The sequence below is a fragment of the Chiloscyllium plagiosum genome, unplaced genomic scaffold (assembly GCF_037043375.1).
Source record: "Chiloscyllium plagiosum isolate Xiang-an unplaced genomic scaffold, Cpla_swu_hap1 HiC_scaffold_35, whole genome shotgun sequence".
NCBI lineage: Eukaryota > Metazoa > Chordata > Chondrichthyes > Orectolobiformes > Hemiscylliidae > Chiloscyllium > Chiloscyllium plagiosum.
In genome coordinates, this window is record NW_028270173.1 from 15,101,681 (window position 1) to 15,123,548 (window position 21,868).

The following is a 21,868-nucleotide window of genomic DNA, read 5'->3' on the forward strand; positions in this document are numbered from 1 at the left end:
CCTTTCCTATTTCTCCAAATTTCTTTGAAATGCTGTTAATGCACCTGTCACAACCACTTCGATGTCAGCGTATTCTGTATGCAATCCACCCTCTCTGTAAAATCCTTGCCCCTTTTTAATCTTTTCCAGCTATCTGGAAACTGATGTCCTCTCTTCCTTGATTCTGCAACCCTGGGTAAAAGACTGAGTACATTCACCCTATCCATGCCTCTCATGAACTTATTCACTTCTGTAAGATTCCCCCCTCACTCCGTCTCCTTCGGTCTAAAGAAAAAAAGTCGACATGTGTCCAATCTTTCTCTATAACTCAGACCATTGAGTCCAGGCAACATCCTTGTGAAAGCCTTCTGCATTCTTTCTAGTTTAATAACATCCTTCCTACAGCAAGGAGACCAAAACTGTACCCAAAACTCCAAGTGCAGGGACAAGGTAGGACTAATAAATTAAACTGCATTTATTTCAATGCAAGGGGACTAACACGGAAGGAAGATGAACTCAGGGCATTGTTAGGAACATGGGACTGGGATATTTTAGTAATTACGGAAACATGGCTCAGGGATGGGCACGACTGGCAGCTGAATATTCCATGATACAAATGCGACAGGAAGGATAGAAAGGGAGGCAAGAGAGAAAGGGGAGTGGCAAAGTAAGGTATAGCATTACAGCTGTGCTAAGGGAGGATATTCCTGGAAATACATCCAGGGAAGTTATTTGAGTGGAACTGAGAAATAAGAAAGGGATGATCACCTTATTGGGATTGTATTATAGACCTCCCCCCCCACCCCAAGAGTCAGAGGGAAATTGAGAAACAAACTTGTAAGGAGATCTCAGCTATCTGTAAGAATAATAGGGTAGTAATGGTAGGGGATTTTAACTTTCCAAACATCAACTGGGATTGCCATAGTGTTAAAGGTTTAGATGGAGAGGAATTTCTTAAGTGTGTACAAGACAATTTTCTGATTCAGAATGTGGATGTACCTACTGGAAAAGGTGCAAAACTTGACCGACTCTTGGGAAATAAGGCGAGGCAGGTGACTGTGGTGTCAGTGGAGGAGCACTTTGGGGCCAGCGACCATAATTCTTTTCGTTTCAAAATAGTGATGGAAAAGGATAGACCAGATCTAAAAGTTGAAGTTCTAAATTGGAGAAAGGCCAATTTTGATGGTATTAGGCAAGAACTTTCGAAAGCTGATTGGAGGCGGATGTTCGCAGGTAAAGGGACAGCTGGAAAATGGGAAGCCTTCAGAAATGAGATAACAAGAATCCAGAGAAAGTATATCCCTGTAAGGGTGAAATGGAAGGCTGATAGGTATAGGGAATGCTAGATTGACTAAAGAAATTGAGGGTTTGGTTAAGAAAAAGAAGGAAGCATATGTCAGGTTAGATCGAGTGAATCCTGAGAAGAGGACAAAGAAAGTAGGAGTATACTTAAGAAGGAAATCAGGAAGGCAAAATGGGGACTTGAGATAGCTTTGGCAAATAGTATTAAGGAGAATCCAAAGGGGTTTGACAAATATATTAAGGTCAAAAGGTTAAATAGGGAGAGAATAGGGCCCCTCAAAGATCAGCAAGGCAGCCTTTGTGTGGAGCTACATAAAATGGGGGAGATACTAAATGAATATTTTGCATCAGTATTGTAAGAAACAAACTCAATAAAATTAGATGAGACCACCAAAGCTGGAAACAAGACAATTTATTCTACAATCTTGCAAGAAAGGACCCCATTTCCAGAAAGCAATTGAAGTGAAGAGATTTCAAAGTACGACACAATTATACTTTTTGAGCTACCTGAGGTCACCTCTTCCGATCCCGACATTACCCAATCTTTCTTACCATTCCATCTCTGCTCATCTATACTCCACGTCCCCTTCTTTCCAAGTTTGCAATTTTCCCCCGAGTCAAATTGTTGTACATCATATCCTTCCTCTTTAGTGAGCGGTATTACCGAGGTGGGGATTCCAGATTCGCCATGATGTGGAATTTCTGCACAGACCCAACAGTTGGCAAGTCTCTCTTGTTTGGCATAATTTTGGCATAGTGTAGTAAAGTGATTTTTCCCGTTTCCTTGAACTGTTAGTACTACTAACATTATAATACTATACCAGTACCCATTCATCTTTGAACCCTGCCTATCGCCCTATCTTAATCTTTTTAGGCGCCAGGGAGAGGTGAGTCGACGCAACCCTTACAATCAATACAATGTATATCATAAAACATTAAAAGAGTCTTTTATCTTAGTTCATTCCCTCTTTCTCAGCTTAATTTTCAGAGGGTTGTCTGTAGGTTGAGCGTGCCACTCCGCCAATGGGGCATTCACAGGACCTTTGACGCGAGTGTGATGACTCCACCCTTTCTCAGCAGTCCGGATAGCTGTCTCAGTAGTCAGGAGGGTTAGGATTGGTCCCTCCCAGCTTGGGTGGAGTTTGGTATCTTTCCAGGTCTTGATCAGGACCCAATCACCCGGTTGTCGAAATCAAGTGGAGGTATCTGGATCAACAGACCCTTCTTCCTAAAGCCAGACAAAGAATAGCTGAGCGCCACAATGTAGTTCTTTAAAAACTTATCATTGAACTCTACAGTTGGTAACTCCGCTCTTTCACCCAAGAAGGGTAATCCAAACATCATCTTATAAGGAGAGAGGCCTATATCATGTCTAGGAACAGTCCTAATGCATAGCAATGCGATAGGTAAACATTTTGTCCATGGTAATCGAGTCTCTAGGACTAGCTTAGATAAATGCTTCTTTAAGATTTGATTCATTCGTTCCATCTGCCCAGAGGAGGGTGGGTGCCAAGGGGTGTGGAATTCCCGAGAGATCTCTAATCCTGCCATTAATCCTTGTAAGATCTTTGGAAGTAAAATGGCTACCTTGGTCCGAATCTATACTTTCCACTATTCCATATCATGGGATGATATATTCAAGGAGGGTTTTTACCACTCCTTTTGAGGTGGCTAATGATATTGGGAAAACTTCCACCCACCTGGTTAAGTGGTCTACGAGGACCAACAGGTACTTCTGTTTTCCCACTGGGGGTAGTTCGGTGTAATCCAGCTGTATACATTGGAAGGTCTCACCCCTGGGTTCCTTATTCCTTTGAGCCCTTCCCTTATTATTTTATACCTACTTAGAATCAGTGTAAATTGTCCCATCCCGATTTTCTAAGTGTTTTAAAGCTTGATTTAATGCGTACAATTCACAGGTCTAGGCTGACCATGTGTTAGGCAGCCGGTCTGCCTCCACTGTTTAGTTTTTGTTACCGTCCACTACTGCATATCCATTGTGTCTTTTTCCTTCCACTACTCTCGATGATCCATCTATAAACAATCTATCCCCATCATGTAAAGGTAGATCTCTCAGGTCCTGTCTAATTTTGGTTTGATACTCTATGATATCTAAACAGTCATGTTCTAAGTCTAGTTTGTCTCGGGGTTCTCCCTTCCATAAGAAGGTAGCTGGGTTTAGACAGGTGTCTGTTAGTAACACCAGGTCATCTTTTTCCATCAGGATGGCCTCGTCAACCATCTTCCTGCCTTTTGGTTTAACACAGTTCTGACTTAATGGGTGGGGTGGGGGGGGGTGGAGTACTAACTACTATAAGGCTGCTCCATCTGCTGTCTTTGCAGCCTCTAAATCTTTTAGTCCCTTTCCCCCCTTTGTAGTAAACAACGGGGCTCTCTGAAGATCAGAAATTGCAGGTATTAGGGAGTATATCACTGCTCCTTGTGGATTCGGGGTCACTTCTTTAACTACCTCTTTGACCAGTCTATTTCCCCTTACTCCAGGTCATTCACCTTCTGATGTCCATTTATATGAACTACTATTATTTCTCTCGGGCATAACAAAGATTCCAGCACTTGTTTTATCAATTCCTCAGGAGCTAGTTCTTTTCCTCTGCTATTTATCAGTCCTCTTTCTTGCCAATTTTTTTTTTCGAAAGTATGTACCACTCCAAATGCATAATTGGAATCTGTACATATTGTTCCTTTTTTTGTTTTCTAAGGTTCTGGGAGCTCTTTCTAGGGCATAGAGTTCACAAGTTTGGGCTGACCAGCCTCAATAATACTTCCCTCCAAACCGTCTACTACAGCATATCCATTGTGCCTTTTACCCTCAATCATCCAGGTGGACCCGTCGATAAACAACCGAGCTCTCACATGCAACGGTACGTTTCTTAAGTTCATTCGCACTTTAGTCTGATATTCAGTAATATCAAGGCAGTCGTGTTCTGGATTGCCAGGGGCCACCCCCTTCTCTCCACCACAGAAATGCAGCTGGATTCAAGCAACTCTCTATGACTAACACAAGGTCATCCTGTTCTATTAAGATTGTCTCATATTTCAAGATCCTAGAGTCTGTGAGCTATTGTCCTGCATTCTGATTTAAGAATTCTTTGCCTTTTACTCCAGAACCTTGAGACCTTTGTTAGTTAATTTAACACCGCTAGGTCTAAAGCTTAGGGATGATCGTGCTGCTCCCATATCCTCCATAAATCGCTTTTATGTAAGGATAAAAGAGATTAGTTAGAAACTAATAGTAAGGTAGTCATGACCTGTAAAAAGAGCAGGAGTTAACATTTTATTTCATAATCTTGAAAAATCCTTAACCTTAAAATAAATCATGTTAAAATTTCCATAATAGAAATCAGATTCAAAACAGTCCCGGATTTCAAGCTCCAGGGAACATTCAATCAGCAACAAACAAATGTGCATTCAGACTGAATCACAAAGGGTTAAACTTTCTAATGGCTGCACAGCTCTTTCTCTCTCTCTCTCTCTCTCTCTCTCACACACACACACAGACACTGTAATTCACAGACACGAGGAGCTTCCCGCAATGACTCCTCTCGGTTTTGAATATTTTTCTGGATGTCTGGCTATAAGTTAGTTACGAAGTGTACCCTCAGTAGCCCTACAGCTACGAGCCCTTCTGACATGAAGCATAATCTGATTCCTCCTGACTGTAAGGCTGTTTCCCATTGACATTTTATCATTTTTTTATCCTTTCCTTGCGTCCGAGGATTGTACTTCCAATCTCTTAACATTTTTCCTACATGTCTCCTTTGACACTTAAACTCACTATTCTTATTTTCCACTTTAACAGTCGGCCGCTTCTTTATATAATTTTAATTAACCTTTCTGAGGTCCGGTGTCACCTTCTTCCACACCCACTTCAGTGTCCTGACCTTCGCGTGGGGGTTTTCGCTCTTAACAACCAGTCTAAGGCTGGGTGATCGAATCAGGTAGACACCTTACTCGTTAGATTAATCTAGCCAATTAAAGACCTTTATTCTCTATTTGTTTAAGTTGCCAATTCCTCCGTACTTCTCATATGGAACCGACCACCAAAGTAATACTTGAAGGTCAATTTTCATATCTTGGTCTGTACACAAGAGTTACCTGGTCGAATGCGCGCCCCGTCCCGCGGCAATACCAGACAGCAAAACTGTTGTCAATCTACGTCACCCAAAATTTACCTTCACCCGGGTCTTATGTACACAAGAGTAACCCGACCGAACTACCACGTCTTAGTGCCCATCGCACCGCGGCGAAACAGCAAGTAATGCTGCAAATCCCGGCTGCATAAGAGTTACCCGACCAACCCACCACGTTCCAGTGCACCTCGAACCACGGTGAAACAGCAAGTACTGCTGCAAATCCCGGCCGCCCGCGAATGCAGGTCTTAAGTCCATAAGAGTTACCCGACCAACCCGCCATGTCTTAGTGCGCCTCGCTCGTGGCAAAGACTGACAACAAAACAAAACCCGCTGCCTACCCCGGTCGCCCGGATAATACTTACTTAAGACTATTTTCTTACTCGGGTCTTGTGCACAAGAGTTACCCGACCGAACCCACCGCGTTGCATCTGCATGTCTTGTTTCCAGGGTCTCTCAGTCCGGATCTCGTTAGCCCGAGCCACCGCAGCAATGGGGGAAAGTAGAGACCGCCAAAATCGGCGGGATGCACCTTCTCCGATTTTTCCAAAATTGCCGAGTGACCGGAGCTTGGGATCCCAGGACAAGCACCCAAATCTGTAAGAAACAAACTCAATAAAATTAGACGAGACCACCAAAGCTGGAAACAGGACAATTTATTCTACGATCTTGCAAGAAAGGACCCCAATTGCAGAAAGCAATTGAAGTGAAGAGATTTCAAAGTACTACACAGTTATACTTTTTGAGCTACGTGAGGTCTCCTCTTCCGATCCCTACATTACCCAATCTTTCTTACCATTCCATCCCTGCTCATCTATACTCCACGCCCATTGCCCCCTTCTTTCCAAGTTGGCAATTTTCCCCCTTGTACGTGCTGACAGAAGGCTAAACTTGTATCTTGATATTCCCTTCTTCTATTTTGTAACATCTTTCATTGTTCATAGGTACATTCCATTCTTGAACATACATCTTTACAATGTATGTTTTAGTGCCTCGCTTATATGTTTCAGAAATCTTAGATTTTTTGCTGAAATTACTGTTTTAAACATTTCTTTAATAATTATACATTAAAGTTAGTACTTTTAATCCGTATTAAAAGTAAAGATACATTTCCCTAATACTTGCCTAGATCCCTCAAATACTCGCTTGAAAAACAACACATTTCCCCATTTCTTACACTATTTACTGTGAAAAAGGATATGGAAGATATAGACTGTAGGGAAATAGATAGTGGCACCTTGAAAAATGTCCAGATTACAGAGGAGGAAGTGCTGGATGTCTTGAAACGGTTGAAGGTGGATGAATCCGCAGGACCCAATCAGGTGTATCCGAGAACTCTGTGGGAAGCTAGAGAAGTGATTACTGGGCCTCTTGCTGTGATGTTTGTATTATCGATATGCACAAGTGATGTGCCAGAAGACTGGAGGTTGGCAAAGATGGTGCCACTGTTTAAGAAGGGCGGTAGAGACAAGCCAGGGAACTATAGACTGGCGAGCCTGACCTCAGTGATGGGCAAGTTGTTGGAGGGAATCCTGAGGGACAGGATGTACATGTATTTGGAAAGGCAAGGCTTGATTCGGGATAGGAGAAAGTGAGGTCTGCAAATGCTGGAGATCAGAGCTGAAAATGTGTTGCTGGAAAAGTGCAGCAGGTCAGGCAGCATCCAGGGAACAGAAGAATCGACGTTTCGGGCATAAGCCCTTCTTCAGGAATGAGGAAAGTTTGTCCAGCAGGCGAAGATAAAAGGTAGGGAGGAGGGACTTGGGGGAGGGGCGTCGGAAATGTGATAGGTGGAAAGAGGTCAAGGTGAGGGTGATAGGTCAGACTGGGGTGGGGGCGGAGAGGTCGGGAAGAAGATTGCAGGTTAGGAAGGCGGTGCTGAATTCGATGGATTAGACTGAGACAAGGTGGGGGGAGGGGAAATGAGGAAACTGGTGAAATCCGAGTTCATCCCTTGTGGTTGGAGGGTTCCTTGGTTGAAGATGAGGCGCTCTTCCTCCAACCGTCGTTTTGTTGTGGTCTGGCGATGGAGGAGTCCAAAGACCTGCATATCCTTGGTGGAGTGGGAGGGGGAATTGAAATGTTGAGCCACAGGGTGGTTGGGTTGGTTGGTCCGGGTATCCCAGAGGTGTTCTCTGAAACGCTCCGCAAGTAGCCGGCCTGTCTCCCCAATATAGAGGAGGCCACATCGGGTGCAGAGGATGCAATAGATGATGTGTGTGGAGGTGCAGGTGAATCTGTGGCGGATATGGAAGTTTCCTTTGGGGCCTTGGAGGGAGGTGAGGGGGGAGGTGTGGGCGCAAGTCTTGCACCTCCTGCGGTTGCAGGGGAAGGTGCCGGGAGTGGAGGTTGGGTTGGTGGGGGGTGTGGACCTGACGAGCGAGTCACGGAGGGAGTGGTCTTTACGGAATGCTGATAGGGGAGGGGAGGGAAATATATCCTTGGTGGTGGGGTCCGTTTGGAGTTGTCGGAAATGACGGCGGATGATGCGCTGTACATGGAGATTGGTGGGGTGGTAGGTGAGGACCAGTGGGGATCTGTCCTGGTGGCGGTTGGAGGGGCGGGGCTCAAGGGCGGAGGAGCGGAAAGTGGAAGAGATGCGGTGGAGGGCATCGTCAACCATATTGGGGGGGACATTGCGGTCCTTGATTCGGGATAGTCAACATGGCTTTGTGCGTGGGAAATCATGTCTCATAAACTTGGTTGAGTTTTTTGGGGAAGTAACAAAGAAGATTGATGAGGGCAGAGCAGTAGATGTAATCGAAATGGACTTCAGTATGGCATTGGACAAGGTTCCCCATGGGAGACTGATTAACAAGGTTAGATCTCACGCAATACAGGAGAACTAGCCATTTGGTACGGAACTGGCTCAAAGGTAGAAGACAGAGGGTGGTGTTCGAGCGTTATTTTTCAGACTGGAGGCCTGTGACCAGTGGAGTGCCACAAGGATCGGTACTGGGCCCTCTACGTTTTGTCATTTACATAAATGATTTGGATGCGAGCGTAAGAGGTACAGTTAGTAAGTTTGCAGATGACACCAAAATTGGAGGTGTAGTGGACAGCGAAGAGGATTATCTCAGATTGCAACAGGATTTGGACCAGATGGGCCAATGGGCCAGTAGGCTGAGAGGTGGCAGATGGAGTTTAATTCAGATAAATGCGAGGTGCTGCATTTTGGGAAAGCAAACCTTAGCAGGACTTATACACTTAATGGTAAGGTCCTCGGCAGCGTTGTTGAACAAAGAGACCTTGGAGTCCAGGTTCATAGCTTCTTGAAAGTGGAGTCGCAGGTAGATAGGATAGTGAAGAGGGCGTTTGGTATGCTCTCCTTTATTGGTCAGAGTATTGAGTACAGGAGTTGGGAGGTCATGTTGCGGGTGTACAGGACATTGGTTAGGTCACTGTTGAATATTGCATGCAATTCTGGTCTCCTTCCTATCGGAAAGATGCTGTGAAACTTGGAAGGGTTCAGAAAAGATTTGCAAGGATGTTGCCAGGGTTGGAGTATCTGAGCTATGGGGAGAGGCTGAACAGGCTGGGGCTGTTTTCCCTGGAGCGTCGGAGCTGAGGGGTGACCTTATAGAGGTTTACAAAATTATGAGGGGCATGGATAGGATAAATAGACAAAATCTTTTCCTTGGAGTCGGGGAGTCCAGAACTAGACGGCATAGGTTTAGGGTGAGAGGGGAAATATACAAAAGAGACCTAAGGGGCAACTTTATCACGCAGAGGGTGGTACTTGTATGGAATGAGTTGCCAGAGGTTGTGTGGAGGCTGGTACAATTGCAACATTTATGAGGCATTTGGGTGGGTTTGGAGGGATATGGGCCGGGTGCTGGCAGGTGGGAGTAGATTGGGTTGGGATATCTGGCCGGCATGGACCGGTTGGACCGAAGGGTCTGTTTCCATGCTGTACATCTCTATGACTCTATGCAGTCTCACCAATGTCCTACACAACTGTAACATAACTTCCCAACTTCTAAACTCAGCACCCTGACTGATGAAGGCCAATGTGCCAAAGCCTTCGTGATTGTCCTGTCTCCCAGTGACTCCACTTTCAGAGAACCGTGTACCTGACCTCCAAGTCCCTCTGTTCTACTACACTCTTTAAGGCCCTCATATTCATCATGAATTGCTCACCTTGATTTGACTTTCCAATACACAGGACCTCAGACTTATGTATATTAAACTCCATTTGCCATTTCTTCCCCAGCTAATCAAGGTCCTGTTGCAATTTCTGAGAACTTTCCTCACAGTCCACAATACTGCCTATTTTAGTGTTATCTGCAAATTGTCACGTGTTGGTCAATGGTAACGTCTACATATTTAAGACCGTGAAGTTGTAAAGGTCCATGGATAGAGTATTTGGCTGGTCCAGGTCCAGTCCCCTTTCCCCTCCTGCCCTACAATACTGTTTTTACAGTCAAATTTCATTCAATATTGTAGTATTGTCAATGATTTGGTTTCTAAATAAAGTGTAAACGTAAAGCTGCAGCAACAGGTCAGTGAGATTAACCTCGGTGGTGGGAAATTTTAAGGATAATATTCAACACAGTTAAGCAATTCTGGATAATTGAGGAAAGCCAGTGTGGGTTTATTCAAAGCAAGTCATGTTTATCTGAATTGATTGAGTTTTCGACTGGAGATGCAATTAGGATTCAGAGGGAATTTGATCCTGGACTTGAAAATGCTTTTGTGAAATTGCCACATAAAAGATTTAGAAGCATTATTGAAGCCCATTGAATGAAACACCAGTGATAACATAAAGATGAATTAGACTGGGTGACAGTGAATGAGGATTTTTGACATGAGTTGAGTTCTACAGTAATGTTCTTTGTCAGTCTGTTCCAGGAACACTGAAAGTCAGCAGCTGAGGCAGCATTTGTGCACAGAAAGCAGATTCTCCCATCAATTACTGTTTTGTTTCAGATTACCAGCATTTGCAATTCTTTGTTTTTTGATGACTAGGTGTGCTATAAACTTCAATTTTCACTGCCAAGGTTTACCACAAAAACAGAAATTGCTGGTGAGAATCAGCAATCTGGCAGCGTGAGTGAAGAGAAAGAAGAGACAACATTTTAGGTCCAGTGACACTAGTACAGTTTCTCGAGCAATTTTTATTTTTGTAGGATACCTTGTGATTGGCAGCGAAATTGAGATTCTTCCAGATCGTTTCAAAGGATTGATGACCATAAGACCATAAGACCATAAGACCATAAGACATAGGAGTGGAAGTAAGGCCATTCGGCCCATCAAGTCCACTCCGCCATTCAATCATGGCTGATGCGCATTTCAGCTCCACTTACCAGCGTTCTCCCCGTAGCCCTTAATTCCTCGAGACAACAAGAATCTATCAATCTCGGCCTTGAAGACATTTAGCGTCCCGGCTTCCACTGCACTCCGTGGCAATGAATTCCACAGGCCCACCACTCTCTGGCTGAAGAAATGCCTCCGCATTTCTGTTCTGAAATGACCCCCTCTAATTCTAAGGCTTTGTCCACGGGTCCTAGTCTCCTCGTTTAACTGAAACAATTTCCTAGCATCCACCTTTTCCAAGCCATGTATCATTTTGTACGTCTCTATTAAGTCTCCCCTTAATCTTCTAAACTCCAACGAATACAATCCCAGTATCCTCAGCCGTTCCTCATATGTTAGACCTGTCATTCCAGGGATCATCCGTGTGAATCTCCGCTGGACACGTTCCAGTGCCAGTATGTCCTTCCTGAGGTGTGGGGACCAAAACTGGACACAGTACTCCAAATGGGGCCTAACCAGAGCTTTATAAAGTCTTAGTAGTACATCTCTGCTTTTATATTCCAACCCTCTTGAGATAAGAGACAACATTGCATTCGCTTTCTTAATCACGGACTCAACCTGCATGTTTATCTTTAGAGAATCCTGGACTAGCACTCCCAGATCCCTTTGTGCTTTGGCTTTATTAATTTTCTCACCATTTAGAAAGTAGTCTATGCTTTTATTCTTTTTGCCAAAGTGCAAGACCTCGCACTTGCTCACGTTAAATTCCATCAGCCATTTCCTGGACCACTCTCCCAACCTGTCAAGATCCTTCTGCAGCCTCCCCACTTCCTCAGTACTACCTGCCTGTCCACCTAACTTCGTATCATCGGCAAACTTCGCGAGAATGCCCCCGGTTCCCTCATCCAAATCGTTAATATATAATGCGAACAGCTGTGGCCCCAGCACCGAACCCTGCGGGACACCGCTCGTCACCGGCTGCCATTCTGAAAAAGAACCTTTTATCCCAACTCTCTGCCTTCTGTCAGACAGCCAATCCTCAATCCATCCCAGCAGCTCACCTCGAACACCATGGGCCCTCACCTTGCTCAGCAGCCTCCCGTGTGGCACCTTATCAAAGGCCTTTTGAAAGTCTAGATAGACCACATCCACTGGGTTTCCCTGGTCTAACCTACTTGTTACCTCTTCAAACAATTCCAACAGGTTTGTCAGGCATGACCTCCCTTTACTAAATCCATGTTGACTTGTTCTAATCAGACTCTGCTCTTCCAAGAATTTAGAAACCTCATCCTTAATGATGGATTCTAGAATTTTACCAACAACCGAGGTTAAGCTGATTGGCCTATAATTTTCCATCTTTTGCCTTGATCCTTTCTTGAACAAGGGGGTTACAACAGCCATCTTCCAATCATCCGGGACCTTTCTTGACTCCAGTGACTCTTGAAAGATCTCAACCAATGCCTCTGCTATTTCCTCAGCCACCTCTCTCAGAACTCTAGGGTGTATCCCATCGGGGCCAGGAGATTTATCAATTTTAAGACTTTTTAACTTTTCTAGCACTATCTCTTTCGTAATGGCAACCATACTCAACTCAGCCCCGTGACACCCTTTAATTTTTGGGATATTACTCATGTCTTCCACTGTGAAGACTGACGCAAAGTACTTGTTAAGTTCTCCTGCTATTTCCTTATCTCCCATCACTTGGCTTCCTGCATCAGTTTGAAGTGGCCCAATGTCTACTTTTGCCTGTCGTTTGTTTCTTATGTACTGAAAGAAACTTTTACCATTATTTCTAATATTACTGGCTAGCCTACCTTCATATTTGATCCTCTCCTTTCTTATTACACTCTTTGTTATCCTCTGTTTGCTTTTGTATCCCTCCCAATCTTCTGATTTCCCACTGTTCTTAGCCACTTTATAGGATCTCTCTTTTTCTTTAATACATTAATGAATTCGGTTTCAAGTAGGCTGAGGCATTAGCTTCCCCACTGCCAACCAAGGACTCCATGATAGCTTCTTCAATTCCCTTTTACATTGCAGGGTTGTACCTCTGTGGTGAGAAAAGGACTGTGATTCCTCTCGAACCTGTCACTTATATCAACATTTTTGACACCCTTCCACTGGACAGACACAAACAGCTCTGAGAAAGAGTCATATTGGATGTGAAATATTTCTCGCACCTCAACTGCTGCCAAACCTGCTGAGTTTCTCCAGCATTCTTGGAGTTGTGTGGAATTTGATGCTGCAGAGGGTTGTTGAGGCTGAGTCATTCAGTATATACAAGGCTCAGTTGGACAGATTTTTAACGAGGAAGGGAATCAAAGTTTATGAAGCAAAGTCCAGAAAGTCAATTTGAGAATGATCAGATTAGCTATGATCTTATTAAACGGCAAAGCAGAGGAGAGGTCACATCTGACAAACTTCCTTGAGGTTTTTGAGGAAGTGACAAAGAAGATTGATGAGGGCGATGGAAGTTTGTCTTTCTGACTGGAGATCCGTGACCAGTGGTGTTGTGCAGTGATCTGTGCTGAAACACTGTATATTGATAATTTGGAGGAGAATGTAGGTGGTCTGAGCTTGCAATGTGTGACACGACCGTTAAAAACCAAGACTGACACGAGTATAGTACTGAGGGAGTGCTGCAGTATTGGGAATTTGATACAAGCGTTGTGTAGAGGTGAATATAAAAAAAATCCCACAACCAATATTTATCTCTCATTCAACATCAAAATAATTAGATGACCTGTTCACATTCCTGTTTATGGGAGCCTGCTCTGTACAGACTGGCTAACTTATGGTCCACGTTGCAACATTGAATACAATTCTGAAATACTTCATGGACTGTAAGAAGCTTTGAGATATCATCAAAGGCACAATGCAAAAACCCGTCTTTTTATTTGAGGCATTCAATAGGTTATTAAGGAGCTTGACAGTGTTAGGACACCATGTTATCATTTGTGATGGAGACGAGGTATTATAAATATCAGACAGTCACTAATATATCCAATTGACAGCTTCCCCTCTGCTGACTATAAGATGCAGCAGCAGAATGAGGTCATACACCAACCAGGTTCCCTCCTCCATTTGAGGGTGGCTGATATATTTCTCAGCCCCCCTTCTCCTGCCTTCTCCCTGCAAACCTGCTCACTTTACTAATCAAAAAGCTATCTATCTCTGTCTTAAATTCAAGGAGCTGCATTTTGGGACGCTAATCTTTGCAGGACTTATACACTTAATGGTAAAGTCCTCGGGAGCGTTGCTGAACAAAGAGACCTTGGAGTGCAGGTTCATAGCTCCTTGAAAATGAAGTCGCAGATAGATAGGATAGTGAAGAAGGCATTTGGTATGCTTTCCTTTATTGGTCAGAGTACTGAGTAAAGGAGTCGGGAGGTCATGTTGCGGCTATCTCGGCCATTGGTTCGGCCACTCTTGGAATATTGTGTGCAATTCTGGTCTCCTTCCTGTCGGAAAGATATTGTGAAACTTGAAAGGTTCAGAAAAAAATTACAAGGATGCTGCCAGGGTTGGAGGATTTGAGCTATACGAAGAGGCTGGGGCTGTTTTCCCTGGACCATCGGTGCCTGAGGGGTGACCTGACAGAGGTTTACAAAATTATGGGGGGGATATGGATATGGTGAATAGGTAAAGTCTTTTCCCTGGGGTGGGGGAGTTCAGCACGAGAGGACATAGGTTTAGGGTGAGAGGGGAAGGATATAAAAGAGACCTAAGGAGCAACTTTTTTCCGCAGAGGGTGGTACATGTTTGGAATGAGCTGCCAGAGGAAGTGGTGGAGGCTGATATAATTGCAACATTTAAAAGGCATTTGGATGAGCATATGAATAGGAAGGGTTTAGAGAGATATGGGCTGGGTGCTGGCAGATGGGACGAGATTGGGTTGAGATATCTGTTCGGCATGGACGGGTTGAACCGAAGTGTCTGTCTCCATGCTGTACATCTCAATGACTCTAAAACAAAAAAACAGCAAGAAACAACACCGCAAAGAAAATACAAATATAGTCAGGTGCAAACTGGAGCTACCCATTTCTGAGATCAATGATTATTGCACATGAACTTATTTGAAATTCTTCCCTCAAGAGCATCAAGTTGACTTAATAGATCATCATGGTGACACAAAAGCCCGAGTTAAGATTGCAGATATGTCTACACCAAAATATTCCAAAAAGAGCCGCCAAATCTTTTACTAATTTTCAGATTTTTGGTGTACCACATTGATAAGAATGTCTATAGGAGTATGTTTATAATTAACCTCTGCCAAACCAACAGACCTGGAGGTTTTCAGAGATCCACCACATCACAATTCTTTTTCTCACATGAAAAATGAGAATATCAAAGAGATTTATTTTCCCATGAGTGTTCAAAGAAGACAAATTGGGGAGGGCCAGAGGAAGAGAGATAAGATCCCTCTTAACTTTGAGCCCCAAGAACCTTTCTATTACACCTGCCACAGCACTCCAATGTCTGTCTGAGGCAAGACCACAGATAATGAGTGAGAGTCCTGATAATTATTTTACACTTCGAACATAGCGAAGATACTCCCACCTTAAATTTTGTGAGATGCTCTGGGGCCAAATGGGTCATGTGCAGAATCTTTACCTGCATGGCAAGGGTCCTCTTACAGATTGAAATCTTTCTCACATTTTCAGAAATGCTCTCTCATGTCTCCATAGATATCGCAACTCCTAACTCTCTCTCCAAGAATTCACAAAGCTGCTCAATGTCTTCTGAAAGATTACCCCCAATATATGATAAATAGCATTATCAGAGAGAGTACTTATAGCACAAAGCAATCTCTCCTCTGTGACAGATCTGTATGAGTCGTTCAAAAGTGTAGTCCCTTTTTGAATGAAATCCCTGACCTGAAAAAAATGAAAACGTTCACTGCTAGCCAAACGATACTTACGGGTTAAACGATAGTGTGAGAGCGACAGTCTTACCGACTGCCCCTACACATATTAAAATTACTAGATCTCACACCATTAGTGAGAACCGCTGCTGGACCGCTAGAGGACCCTCACCCACCTAAAAATATCTCCCCTCAACCAAATCATTCAAGGGTATAAAAATATATGGCCACTCGACCCAATCAAATGCCTTTTCTGCATCCAAGGAGATCACTACTCCCTGAACTGACTGCTGCTGACACATTTGAATCATATTCAGTAACCTCCTGATATTATTGGAGGATATACGGGCTTTTAAAAACACAGTCTGGTCGTCTCTCACAATGGAAAGCGGCAGAATTACCTTGGCCAAGATTTTAACATCAGTGTTTAAACGTGAGATGTGCCTAAAAGAGGCACATTCCTCTGGGGTCTTCCCTTTCTTAAGGAGAAGAGAAATATTATCCCCTCTTAAAGATGGCAGGAGGCAATCATGGCTGTACAAGTAATCATATATGTTTAATATCTGTTATAAATTCTTTGTAAAACTTGCCAGGAAGAGCATCATGGCCTAGTGCCTTCCCACTCTGCATCTGCTTCACAGCCTCCTGTACCTCTTGATCTGTTAAAGGGCCATTAAGAAAAGATGCCAGTTCAGAGCTAACACCTGGAAGATCCAGTTTCTTAAAGAAGGACTCCATCTTAGCACTCACAATGTTCAGACTGGTATAGTTCAAAGTAAACTTTCCAAAATGTAGCACTGATCTTTTTCAAATCACAAGTAACCATTCCAGTCCTGTCCCTAATTGAGGTAATTGATTGGGGAATATTAGTGGGCAGCACGGTGGCACAGTGGTTAGCACTGCTACCTCACAGCTCCAAAGACCTGGGTTCAATTCCCGCCTCAGGTGACTGTGGGGGTTTCCTCCGGGTGCTCCGGTTTCCTCCCACAGTCTAAAAATGTGCAGGTAAAGTGAATTGACCATACTAAATAGCCAGTTGTGTTAGGTGAAGGGGTAAATATAGGGGAATGGGTCTGGGTGGGTTGGGCGTTGATGTGGACTTGTTGGGCGGAAGGGCTTGTTTCCACACTGTAAATAATCTTATCTATTTGTCCTGGCAAGATATGTTCGATATCTGCCCGGCTTGTCACCGTGCTCATACAGTCTTTATTTCACAAAAGCAAGTTACTTCCTTGTTGTCTGAATGAACGTCGAGTTCATGGTGGAACAAAGAGCTGTAACACGCTGCAGCTTAGCCACTGAGGGCCAAGCAAATTACGCCTCCTCGATTGAACTTAGCTGTGCCTCAAGCAGGAATTGCTGCTTCCCCTTCTTTCATTTCTGACTGGCAGAATAAGAAATAATTATCCCCTGACATAAGTCTTAGCAGTCTTCCAAAGATTAAATAGGTTACTGGCCTTATCCGAATTGGTGGCTAACAATACCTTACATTCATTGAAGAATTATTCAATGGACTTCAGAATACAGGAATCCATTCTCCAATGTCGAGGACCTGTAACATTGCTCTTAACCTCAATCTCTAAATATATTGTAGCATGGTCAGAATTAGTTACATTTCTAATTGTACAAAATTTATGGAATCCAAGGCTGGCGCAGAAGATACGAAAAGATCAATCCTAATATGACACTTGTGCAGATTAGTAAAAACGTAATGTCGCTCCCCGTGGGATGGGGACACCTCCAGATAGCTACCAATCCCACTTCCGCACATAAATCTGCTAGTTGCTCAGATTGTAAAGGAAGTGTTGAGGTGCCCCCAGGCATTTGTTCCACCGTGGGATCCATAAGGCACATAAAGTCTCCCCCTATAATAATCTGCCGTGGTGCAAGAGCCATCAGTTTGAGAATGCATTGATCAAAAATTTAAAGTGATGTGCTGGGGGGCAAGAACCATTCAAAATTCTATACCCTTCTCCCTGCATTGAGGCTTTAAGAATGCTTAACTGCCCATACTCATCTTTAATCTAAACTAGCAACTTAAATGGAAGATTCTTCCAAATAAACATGGCCTTTCCCATACTCCTATTTGTAAAGGATGAGAAATACACCTGGATAGGCCCATCCTGCTGCAATTGCCATATCACCAAAGTGAGTCTCCTGTAAAAGGGCTATGTCCACCCTCTCCTTTCTCAGACTAGAATGCACCTTTTTCACTTCACTGGCGAATGGCTACCTCTAATATTCCAGGTACATCATTTAAGGACACAATTAGCCATGACTCTCTCTAACACCATTTGAAATCCAAAAAAGAAGAATTTGACTTACCAATTGCTGAGCATAAACAAAAAAAAAGACTCATGCAACCTAAAAAAATACATAAAAACAGAACTACTGCAAGTAACTATGTTTGCAAAAAATCAACAAACTGAACCAACATAAGACACTTAGTGAGGGGCCCTACGCCCTGTCAACACGGGGCACTTACATATCCCAAAAACACCTCCATAACCCCTTCCAGTTTGAGCCACATCGCAGTTTAAAGTCAAGAAAGGCAAGAAAAAAAGTGATATTAGTAACAAAATTAAAAGTAGTATTGTCTCCACCCCCAAATATACATTAACACTCATGATACCAGAAAAAAATTCAACAACTTCTTTCAGAAAAGAAGAAAAACAGAAAAGAAAGCAAAAGAGACGCTATTGTCCACATCCTTTAAGTCATCCAGGGCAATTTCTTCCTCCACCATTGGAAGATCCAAACTGGTAACTGAAACAGAAGAAACATTGCAGAATTTCAGAAAGCCAGTGTCAGTGGATTCAGACAATGATGTGATGCAATCACCTGAAATTATATCGAGAGGTTACAACACACACAAAGTACAAATAAAATAATCGCCGCAAGCATTCTGGCTTCAGTAATCGGAATATACATGAATGTGCATCCAAATATATTGACTAATATGTAGATTTCCCTGAACTTGCATGGAAGAATTTCCAAAAAATGTTCGACTCCATATTTTGACATGCAACATGTTAGAATGATTACATCGAACAGCAGATACATTACAATGAGTAAGAAAAAATACAAAGCATGGATCAACAACCCATGTTTAACTCAAAATGTTAAAGGTGGTATCAAACGGAAAGAAAAAGCAGGTAATGGTGGAAAGACAGATGGCAGGTCAGAAGATTGGTCAATGTATCAGAAAAGAGCCAAAAAATGGTGAGAAGATAAATGAGAATGGGAAAATTACTCTGTTGGAGAAAGCTAACCAGAAATATATTTAAAAAATAAGAAGGTCTATAAATGTTCAGACAAAATAAGTTAAAGTGAGTGTTGGTTACATAGAAACTGAGGTTGAAGAGTTAATATTATCATCCTGGATTTTTTAAACCCAATTTTCTATGCTTGTCGATTTTCCCATTACCTCAATTCTGTAACATCAATTAATGTATCTATACCTGGGTATCCTGTCCCTAATTTGACACCAAAAGGCACCATTACAAACTTCCCACTGCATTAATTTGCGTGCACATGACAATAAAGGCCATTCCATTCTAAAAGAAATTGCAGAGTAGGCTCTCCCAGTCCAATAATTTCAAAAGGTTAGTCTGCAGGCACACCAGTAAAGTAGGAAATCTAAAACAAATCTCATTTGCAACAGGAGGATTTAATACAAATGTGTGCAGGTTATAATTCAGTTCCACAGTGCATTTCTGAGACCATATCTATCATTCCATGCATTGTACTGGTCACCAGCTTTCTGGATGTTTCAAACAGTACGATCACTGTTGCACATTGGGAGCTTCAGTTAAGCAAAACCTGGGTGCAATCCAACAGTGGGGATAAAAGTATAATTTTTGTCCTGGTTCATCCAGGTTCCCTTGGTTCATGTGGAAAGAGGCAGGTCACCATTTACCAACGCTCCCCCGGGACCCATTCTACACATCACCCAGGATTTGTGAACGTTCATCCTCCCAGTCCCTGGGCCAGGCCTCTGTTCTGTTCTGGGACTGACTCCCACCACCTCCTGGGACTGAGTATGAGATACAGCAGCTCTCCAATGAGAAGGCAGGGGCGGGTGGTCAGCGCCAGTTACGCTAAAACTGACAGAAGCTGAAATTAACTGAAAAACAACTGGTTAAAATCCACCCAAAGATCAGAAAGCACGATGAAATGGAGAAATAATTTGAGCCTTTCAATTCATCTTTGATGTCAGCTCCACTCTTCCAATCGAGAAATATTTAGGCTGCAGAGAATCCCCACAGCAAGGAAGCAGGCTACTCAAGTTCACAGTGACTCTCCGAAGAGCATCCTACCCAGACCCACCCCTCTACTCCTGCCTCTTCCATGTTTACACCACCTAGCCTGCACATCTTTGCATTGTGGAAAGGATCTGGAGGAAACCCATGCAGACATGTGGAGAACGTGCAAACTTCACATAGACACTCTCCTGCACGTGGAATCGAACAATAATGCTGTCCCCTCAGCCATCGTGCCAAACCCATTGAATGGGTAAATTGTAGGACGTCAACCTCAAACTGTGGAGGGCTGGAATTAAACCAAGAGGAACTTCACATGAGGCCCTCATTCAGCTCTTCTCCATCCCTCTTCAAGTTAGTGTATATTCACCATCACATTCACTGTCTCTCACACACAACTGTATCGATTGCATTGCCTCAGAGTGAAGGGACACCTTTAGAACTGAGATGAGGAGTAATTTCTTCACTCAGAGGGTGGTGAATGTGTAGAAATAATTGCTGCAGAAGGCTGTGGAGAGCACACTTCTCCGTGTATTTAAAGCAGAGACAAATAGGTTCGTGATTAGTAAAGGGATGAAGGGTTATGGGGAGAAAGCAGGAGGATCGAGTTGAGAAACATATCATGCATAATTCTGCTCCTCTTTCTTATGTGGTCAGAGTACGTGCAAGATACAGAATTGGTTTATCCATGTTTTCCAACACCTGAATGGCAGCTGAGTAGGTTAAAGCACTTGGTGAGCATAACCCAATGTTGTTTAAATGTAAAGAGAATTTTCTACTTCTCGCACCACTTCAAGCAGTGAGTTCAAAGTTCCTCCCTCAAATTGCAGATCCAGCAGAGTCCTTGCACTGTGTGTTCAGCTAAATTTAGCTTCTTAGCAGGTGAGCCAGTAGCTCCCCCATTCCAGAGATTTGCAAGCAAAATCCAGGCTAACACTTCCCCTGCAGGACAAAGTGAAAAAAACCTTCACTCATTCGATAACTTTCTTTTTGTCAGGATGCCCCAAATTTCCTCAGAGCCAATGAAGTGACTTTTCAAGAGTGAGGTAATAATGTAGCAATGCCGTGAACATGAAACCCTGTTATTTAAATGGCCCTTTCCTCCCTTGTCAACTTGTTTAAATACTAAATCATATCACCTTGCCCTATCACATTATCCTTGAAAAGACTGAACTTTAAAATCTTTCCACACTTCTTCATGATACACTGTGGGGAAAAATAGCATAAATTGATGTCTGGCACCTTGTTACATGGTAACCAATTGCATTTCTATCGCACCTTTAAGGATATTGCTTTGCGTGAGCAATTATTAAACAAATATTTGATAGCACTGTTCACAGGACAATGATCAGAACTTGGGAAAAGAGAAAGATTTAACGCGTGCTTTACAGGCGGATGTAGGCAGAGACTTAGAGGGGAAGGAAATGAAAGACTTGAATTTGGAAAGCACCTTACAGAGCACCTGATGAGTTGAAGAACTTTGCTGCTATTTAAGTCCTTTTAGAGTGTAGTCAAATTTGTATTATGTTCACTGCAGCCAATTTACATGCAGAAGCTCTCTCAAACAGTAATGAAATAATGAGAAGATCATCCGTTGTTTATGACTGCATGATTGAAGGATTGTATTGGATGAGAACATGACAAGAGCAGAAGTTGGTCATTCAGCCCATTAAATCTGCTCTGCCTTTAAGGAGATCATAGTTGGTTAGAGAAAAAAAAACTGCAGATGCTGGAATCCAAAATAGACAAGCATGAGGCTGGAAGAACATGGCAAGCCAGGCAGCATAGGGAGGTGGAGAAGTCGATGTGTCGGGTGTAACCCTTCTTCAGGACTCTTTAATGAGATCATGGCTGATCTGATCATCCTCATCCCTAACTTTCAGCCTTAATCCCATAGTCTTTGATTTCCTGCTTTGTTAAAAATCCATTCATCTGTTCCTTGAATGTAATGAGTGACCCAGCCTCATCAGTCCTCTGCAGTAATAAAATCCAGACATACATAGAGAATGCTGGTGAATCTCTGCAGTTGTGGCAGGAGCTGTGGAGAGTGAAAC